Below are 9,190 nucleotides of genomic sequence, written 5' to 3'. Positions count from 1 at the left end.
AGAGAGAGAGAGAGAGAGAGAGAGAGAGAGAGAGAGAGAGAGAGCCAATAGTTGCTCCTGCGCCGGCGTACTGTGCTTTCTAAAGTGAGGTGAATGACCGCGTAAACACAGCGAGCAAGTGCGAAGAGGGGGGAGAGCAACGGAGTGGGGGTAGCGAGTCGGGCCGCGGCGCGTACTTTCACTCACAGTGTAAGGTGACTTACCGGAAGTAACAGTCGCATTCCGCATCGTATTCACGCGTCACGTAGTCACTTATTTCCGGCTCGCTGCGGCGATAACGCCGAATATTCTAAAGCGCGGATCGATAGAATTATCAATAACTCCACTTGTACACATCGTAGCGACTTGAAACCAAGCTCATTGGGAAGGGGAAGTGATCGCGCTTCTGATACACGTGGAATCGTCCGTGAAGGATCAAAAAGCGTGATCATGTAAGTACGAAAGACGCCGGCTTTTGCGTTTTAAACTGGACATCAATTATTAATCTATAATAGAAACCAATGGGAAAGCCTTGCTTTAAATCTGCAATCGGAAGCGTCAATTTCGTGTTTTTGACGGGTATATAAAGTGCAATTTGAAGGAAAAACGAAATAATAATGCGAATTATTCATCTGGCAAATGCGAATTTTCTATCTGACAGCGAATATTTTTTACCGTAGCGTTGAAGTTCAAATAGCTGATAAATTTAGCTTCGGTACAGCAACGACATTAACTGCCCCTATTGCGATGATGCATCATAGCTGCTGCAGCTATATTTTAACTTTTTTTCTGCATATAAAAATTTGACACGCGGTATTTATTTTTATTTATTTATATCGTTTTAACACGCGAGGTGACGAATTTATCGAAATTCACTGCAAGGCCAAAAATGTTATTTTGATCGGATCTTTTTTTATTGTTTTAAGCCGTATTATTTAACATGTTCAAGAGTCGATTGCTCCAATTTCTTGATAAGCTAACTAACAGTTAAATCATATGTCTATCTCTGTCTAAGCGCGCAATCGCGTAAAGGAGAAACAAAAACAGACATATGAGTTAACTGTTAGCTTATTAAGAGGTTGGAAAAATCAACTCTAAACATATTAAATAATTATAATTTGCACATCTTTAACTACAACGTCAGAGCGTTTATACGTTAAAGCGGCAAGAAACGTGTAAAGAGAACTTCAGCCAAATTGCACGTTTATGCGTTTAAAAATAACATACTTGGATTTGCACGCACATCAATGCACATTTGGAGTGTACGAACGTCGCAAGATTCCGCGCGTTGCATCAAAATCGCAGCTCGCGAAATCCTCGGTCAGAGCGCACTATCGACTCGTGGCTTCTCCAGACTGCGGGGAGCGCTAATGTGAGCTGACCAAACATTCCGAATTTGGCACAGGCTGGTACTATTTGCTTCGACATACGAAACACACGACGTACAGATGCTCGAGTTGTAATAACTATTCGCAATTTTGTCCGACGTTGGCCAGTTGCACGTGTTTGGCGAACGAACAAAACAACACGACTGATAGCGAAGTTTCGCCAATCCGTGAATTTCTCGACGATTATTACTGCAACGGTTCACTCTAGTAATCTTTACGCGATCGCGCACTTAACTTTATAATTTTCTAAAAGCCTCCACACCTCTGTGAGTCTCTGTTTCAAAGCCGGATTTTAGACATTCGGTTAGATGTTTCGTTTCGGTATTTTTCAGTTATTATATATAAAAATTTTCGTACACGAATGTTGTAAAAAAAAAGAGTTTAGGTATCGGGAAATTTTACAATTTATTTTGTTTTTAACCCGCAAATTCCATTGAATTTGAAAGGCCAATGGAGATATAATACAGACTATTATTCCACATTCAATACTACGAATTTATTCGAAGTTATTTTCGAATTTTTTAATATTTTATCTCTTTATTCTATCTTCATTTAATCTCTATTTTCACTATTTCAATGATATATGATATTAATGATCTTATATCATATATTATTGTTAAATAGCTTACACGGAGAGAATATTACAACTTTTTTCATATATAAATTCTTTTCAATTTTATTATATTTCCAGTGATGCAGAAATGGGCCGTCAGTAAAGTTTATCTTTCTAAGTAACATAGTAAATTAGCGGAATGTCGATGTACTTACAAAAAATTCTGCAGTAATATTTTTACTATACTGAAAAAATAAAAAAGTAAAAATAAAAAAGTATTTTAAATATTTTAAGTCTGAATTATTTTATTTAAATTGAATAAACAATTGCTTTTATGACAAGCTAAGGTTTAAAAAAAATATATATGAAAATATATCTTCGGTATAAGTAAATGTTATTAGTACATACCGCGACTGAATATTTTTTATTTCTCAAATATATTTTATCTCAGTACATAAAATTTTCTCCGTGCACATAACCGTAAATAGAACATGTGAAATAAGCAGATATTAAATAATTGATATGAATAAATAATAAAACCATCTTTCTTTATTCTTTATAGGATCCAGAGATCTTAAAAGGATGAAGAGGAAGGACTTATAAAAGCAAATATGGGAGTTCCGGAATGCCAATAGAAATTTAAATTTCCATTTAGTGACATGACGAGACATAACTTTTCCAACCAAAGTGAAAAAAACATTAGCAAATTCGCCTTAATGGAACTTGCAAAATGTTTTGAAGTGTTCGTTTTGTTTTGATCTTTCACAGTCACCGCGATTACGCGCGCGCCATTGACTGGCGTTCGCAAGTGTTGCGGGCACAACTTTGCCCATTGTTTTGGTAGCCTCGTATATATTGTGTACTTTCTCCGTGACCGAGTCATTGTGTTTTGGACCGACGAGTGACGCGTGTGCCGCGACGTGAAACACGTGTATCAGTGAGTGACTTTTCGTTCCCGTAGACTCTTGGAATATTTCTCTCTCGTCGGCATCGCGTTCATTAACACGCGCTTCTCCAATCGAATCGTAATTACGCGAGTGTTAGTGTCAGTGCCACGACGGAGTATCCAGAGCAGCTGGCAACGAGATGGCCAATCTGGAAGCTGCGACAGAGGACGCAGGATGCTGGAAACGGGCAGCGGAAACAGACATCGTACATTTCCAGGTGCGTTAGTCATTTGTTATACGGGGTGTACGTGATTTTAGCGAACGTTTGATGGGTTTTTCGAGAATAAGAGAGTTATCCCGAGTCGAAATTTAGGCCGGCATTCGTAGTTGGTCGTTACTTAACAGATAATTGTGGCTTTGTGTTGACGATAATAGTAATTCGTGTCAATAGTAAATAATAATTATCCGAGTATATTATTATCCGACATATAATTATCAAAATATCCGATTATTCGTCAATTTGTACTTTTCATGCAACAAGAAGTATTGATACAAAAATATTGAACAGCCGAATAACGATCCATGAATCTGTAATTAATTATCTTCTCTATCATGAACAATTTGCAAATTATGAATGCCGGTCTTAGAATTTATTAAAAGTTTCGATTGTGCTGATTTTCATGTCTAATAATGCTAATTGGACCGCCAGTCCCATCTTGTTTACATTTGTTAATCTATTTTTACTTCTGTTTGTCATCGCGCGTTGTTATTGTACCGATTTTAAATATAAAATTTTATTGGGACCCAACATTATTAGACACGTAATTGTTATCTTTACCTTTGCAGTTTTCTATCAGCTCTTTTAAGAGCTTCGATTTGTCGCAATACGAAGAAAGAAGAAATCAGTAGAATTACGAATAAACTGAGTTACGATTTATTTTTCCCATTATATAAAACCATCATTAATCAATGTTAATTATTTGATAATTGCTTATCTCGTATATTATATTTGCAGTCAAAAATTTGATTATCTAAGTTGATTATATGATTAATTATGTTTGATATGTAATGATTATATGCGATGAATTGCCGGTTATATGAATTACACGCTGTAAAAGCTGATGTGTTAAATTGAACATTTCATGTTTCCCAAATCATCCACTCTCATTTATGTATAAATTTAACATAAAACAAATGTGGTAAAAAGTAACACGCATAACATGTAAAAATTTAACACAAGAATTTAACATTTCAATACCGTCAGGAATCACAGTTTGTGTTAAATTGACATATATATAATGTTAAATTAACTAAAATAAAAACGTTACTTTAACATTTGAGAGAAGTATTAATCTACGGTTTTGATGAAATGAAAATGTTAAATTGACATAATCTATGTATGACATATTAAATATGTCAATTTAACACAACCTGTGATTCCTAACGGTATTCAAGTGTTAAATTCTTGTATTAATTTTTTTTTATATTATGCGTGTTACTTTTTAACACATTTGTTTTGTGTTAAATTTACACATAAATGAGAGTGGATGATTTGGGACACAAAATATGTTAAATTTAACACATCAGTTTTTACAGTGTAGCAATTAAGAATACAGATTAATGCAACTGGAATATTGAGATAATCGAATATTAAATAATTGTGAAATGTGAATCTTTCTGCAAGACTAAACACAGAGAAAATGGCAGTAACATTCCCCCCGTGTGGATTGCAGTGAGTAACCATTTGTAACGTCAAGGTAAGACAATAGTCTGTATAATATCACTCTCAAGCTTCCGCATTGGCCCTTCAGATTCGACGGAATTTGCAGGGTTAATACGGAACCAAAATTTCGACTCTGGTTATATTCTCATGGAATATTCGGTAGTATATATTACAGTCGCGAATACATCGAACATTTGCACGCGAACGTACGAACCTGCACGGGTGGGTAAATAAAGTAACGTCGAGATAAAGATTTCTCGATAAAGAAGCGAGCCCATACGAAAAAAAAATTTCACTGCTGCAGCAAATCGCGGTTTGCTGAAAATGTATTTGTTGCTATAACTAAAAATTGCTGCACTGACTAAAACCTTGGCTACTGCATCGGTTTCGTGGCTAAATAAATGCCTATTGGCAGCTATACGTTCACGTAGCCATATGTTACAATGAGATTTAGCTGCCACATGCAGATTCTCGCTGCCGCGGCGAACTTTATTTTCCGCGCGGCTCGTAAATTCCGAATTGTCAAGCGAAGAATTGCCGAAACCGTGCAGCTTATAAGTTAAGAATTGCCACCTCGCTTGATTTCTCTTGCCAAATCTGTTACTACAAATTTTCAATTTATACACACTGAGAAAAAGATACGTGAAAACTTCTTTGTGAGATATAAAGTTAATTCGCAGAAAAATATAAACTCTATTTCACAGAAATAAATTTCCCTATTCGCACGTTCTGTCTGTAGCCGAGAATTTGATTATCTAAGTTGATTATCTAAGTAGATTGTGTGATTAATTATGTGAATTGCTTATAGCAATTAAGGATAAGATTAATATAGTTAGGATATTGAGATAATTCTGAAATGTAAGTTATTCTGCAAAACTAAACACGGAGAAAATGGCAATAATCATTTTCTCTGTGTGAATTGTAGTAAGTCATTTATAATGTCAAATTAATTCAATAGTCCGTATAAAATATAAAATATCATGTAAGTTTATACCATGTGAATATGATATAGAATATCATATTTTTTTCTCTTACTCTCTTTCTCTTTTAAATTTTTCCATTCAAATTCGACGGAATTTGCAAGATTGAATAATATTACATCTCACAAATAAATGTTTAAGTAGCTCTTTCTCAGTATACGACGCATCCATAATGAATCATCGCTACACAAAAGGAAACACAAATGCTATATTATAGTGCATTTAATAAATTTCGATAACGTATGTATACATTACATGCATATAATATAAGGGGCCGCGCTGCAGCGAGTATTATGCCGAAATTACGCACTGACACAGCGCGAGCCCATCTCTTTGCCGCGGCACACACATACACACATACACACGCGACGTTCATAGCCGGCTCTTGTGGGTTAAAGGGACGCGATGATATCAGAGTAAATTCCGCATTTATTGCGCGTTTGATGCATCGCGTTGTAGATAGATACAGTTTATTCTAATGGGCGTGCGGTGCGCCTTTATAACGTGGCGCCAGTAGTACGAATGAAGAGAGATCAGCCAGTCGTGTTGCCGACCGCAGCAGCCGTTTTCGCCGGGACGGTTTGCCGGAAAATTCCTTTAGCCGACTCCCATCTGATCCCTCTCACTGCGCCATCACTTATTCATTCTTCTATCACGTCACACTTGTCGCCGGTTGAACTTCACACTAACGTCATCGCGGTCTGGATAGGTCACGATGATATGGATAGGTCGTATCTTGCGACGTTCCCCGAGTTGTATAATTGGCATCTTCACCACGCGCGATGGCAGTGTGACTCCCGCGTTGCATTAATGGCGCAGCCGTGGACGACGGTGAATTAATGGTAGCGATTGAGAGCCGCCGTGATCCACCTCGTGATTTCGCCGTCGCTGCATGGCGAGAGTTCGTTAGTTGGTTATTGCGAGACTCATTACACCTTGCGCGCGCTCCTTTCAGCGGGCGTCAGAAGTGCGGCGGTCTCGTCAATAATTCAGAGGGTATTTCGAGCCGTGAATAAGCCCGGACACGGCACCGCATTTAATTTGCAACAAAGTCCACGGCGCGACGAAGTACGCAGCGCGAGATGACGACACGTGGGCGCGTTCACGCGCGCACGGCTTGCGTCCCGTGAAACATGCAGCGCGCAATATCGGCCGCGTGTAAATTGCTCATAAATATTTTCACTTAATTTCGCAAATCAAGTCCACGTCGTTCGGACAACAGCGTACCGCACGGCCTCATCCCGCCATATCATGCGCCTCGGTAACGCCCGTTTATAATTGAAGCCGTAATCGCGAAGTGGCCGGCCCGGCTGCGGCCACGAGATTGAAATCGACCTTTGAAGCGAGCGCGATTAAGTCGCGCTCGTGTTTACCCATAAAACCATAATAAATCGGGGAAATCTCTTCCTTATTTTGTTCCTTCAAATTCTTGATTTTTAATCTTAGAGCCTTTCAAACCCTATTTTTGTTCCTTCAAATATATTTAGATTTGTATCCAGACGCGAAATGTCTTTATTCCAGCGCTGCAGACCGAAGACGTGAATTGATTTTGATTTTTTAAACGTTAAAGGATAGAAATGTTGATTCGCGTCTTTAAGCAAATGACACGCGACTCTATTAATTCCGCTTTGGTACACCTTTGCAAAAGATAATATTTTAGAACAAAAAATTCATATATTTATAGAGGCTTGCACTATCATTACTAATCTAGAATAGCGAGAAGTACGTTGAAAGGAAAAATGTCTAAAAAATATAAGAAATACTTATTGGTAATACTAATAACATATTTGCTTATACTAATATACATTTTTTACATTAAGAAACCATTTTTTTAAAACGTATTTTTTTTAAACTGTTGTTTTCCATGAAAATATTTATATTCTATTTAAACAAAATAATTTAGATCAAATAAATATTTTTTTTTAGATATTTTTTTCTCAATGACAGACCTATGACAGCCAAATGTTGGATTAATGTGCGGGTAAATCAATTACGATTAAATAAAAGAATAAATATCTAATGATATATAACTCTTTAATATCAAAGAATACCTAATTTAAGATTATGGTTTTTTTATTTAATTGTAATTAATTTACGTTAATCCAACATTTGACTCTCATAGATCTATTTTTCCTTATTCTTGATAGTATTTTAATAAATATCGTACTGAACGCGTTACAGTATTTAATTATATGTTTCAATTGTGAATCAAACGATGAATTACATATGCACAGAAAAAAAGGTTTAATTGGATGAGCTAATTTTTTATGAAATATAAGTGATTCAAAAATTTCGATTGAAGGTATTAGAATTCGGTGTGAAGAAAGATTTCTGATTATAATTCAATTCTGTTGATTTCAATCGGAGTTTCTAAATCATTCATATTTCAACCGTAATTAAGTTCATTCAACCAAACTATTTCTTTTCATGCGCGGTTCTCAATACGTAAATAACGTTTCATTTGTCACTGACTTAATTAAGATTGATCCTCTTGACTTCTCGGAGCGCGACCTCACACTCGATCCTTCCATTTCGGAAAGAGAAAATACGCGGACGGTTGTGTACCCAATTGAGCGTTAGGTAAATATCATATTGATCGAATCCATCTCTCTCGCGTCCACTTATTAGTCTTTCAATAAATTTCACCTGGACAGCTCGCGCACGCGAAAATATTCCCCAGATCAATCTCGGCTGTAGATAAAACTTCGCGCGAGTGTGAAACGAGGAATAAAAATACTGGGGACGCATATATTTTTATACCTATTGCGATCAATTTTTTTCGGCGCCCCCGTCATCTCTGAAAATATTCGAATCGGACTTAAGGCGATCAGCAGGGTGACGCCAACTGTATAAAAAAAAAACAAAAAATAAACAAATACTTGACTGATGTGTAAAGATCAGTTACATCGATTACACTCAGCTGCATTGATGACCGTTCATCAGATCGATAGTCACTAGAAAGTTTCGACCAGCCATGTTCGTTTCTAGCTGATCGTTTTTCATGACTATTGATTCGTCCGGCAAACGGGAATGTATAAAAATAGAAGTGACATTTTGATAACTTTTCGAGTTAATATTTTATTTTAATATTTTTACGCCATTTTCTCTCAAACTATTCGTTATTTGATAAGCGCTTCAGAATATTAATAAACATTCTACTTTAATATATTAGAAAAAATATTTTAAAAGTAAAAAAATATTTAAAAATATTTTTTATTTACTTTCTTACATTCTTACTCTTCTTCTACTGATTGCGCGTTACACGTGAGCGAATAACCTTCTGATAAAAATACGTATGTGAGAAACGTCAAGCTGTCAAAATGTCACTTCTGTTTTGATACATTCCCGCTTGCCTGATGAATCAACAGTCATGAAAAACGATCAGCTAGAAATGGACACGGGTGGTTGAAATTTTCTAGTAATCATCAATCTAGTGAATGCATCAATGCAACTGAATGTACGGCTTGCATGCGGAATTTTGTTCACGCGCGCAGCTCGGTACTCGCTCTTTAATGAAGCTAGTTGCAACACGATAATTGCAGCACATTAATTGTAACACTAGTTGAGCGCGAAGAACCACGTAGCGTCGAAAAGACGATTAAGCCAAAGTCGCTGCTTCACGCAGCGCTATAATTTGCGGAGCTCTCTCTCTCTCTCTCTCTCTCTCTCTCTCTCTCTCT

The 9,190-nt window shown here is 36.6% G+C and overlaps 1 protein-coding gene across 4 annotated transcripts in view; it reads right to left on the bottom strand.

Moving 5' to 3' along the window:
• The window catches only part of LOC116845570 (cysteine-rich secretory protein 2-like), a 131,480-nt gene that overhangs the window by 41,617 nt on the left and 80,673 nt on the right, over window positions 1–9,190 (bottom strand). The window lies entirely within an intron of this gene.

Source organism: Odontomachus brunneus, unplaced genomic scaffold (genome assembly GCF_010583005.1).
Source record: "Odontomachus brunneus isolate Ranch 3 - 2012 unplaced genomic scaffold, Obru_v1 Obru_scaffold_053, whole genome shotgun sequence".
Taxonomy (NCBI): domain Eukaryota; kingdom Metazoa; phylum Arthropoda; class Insecta; order Hymenoptera; family Formicidae; genus Odontomachus; species Odontomachus brunneus.
This window is presented reverse-complemented; position numbering and strand designations above follow the sequence as displayed.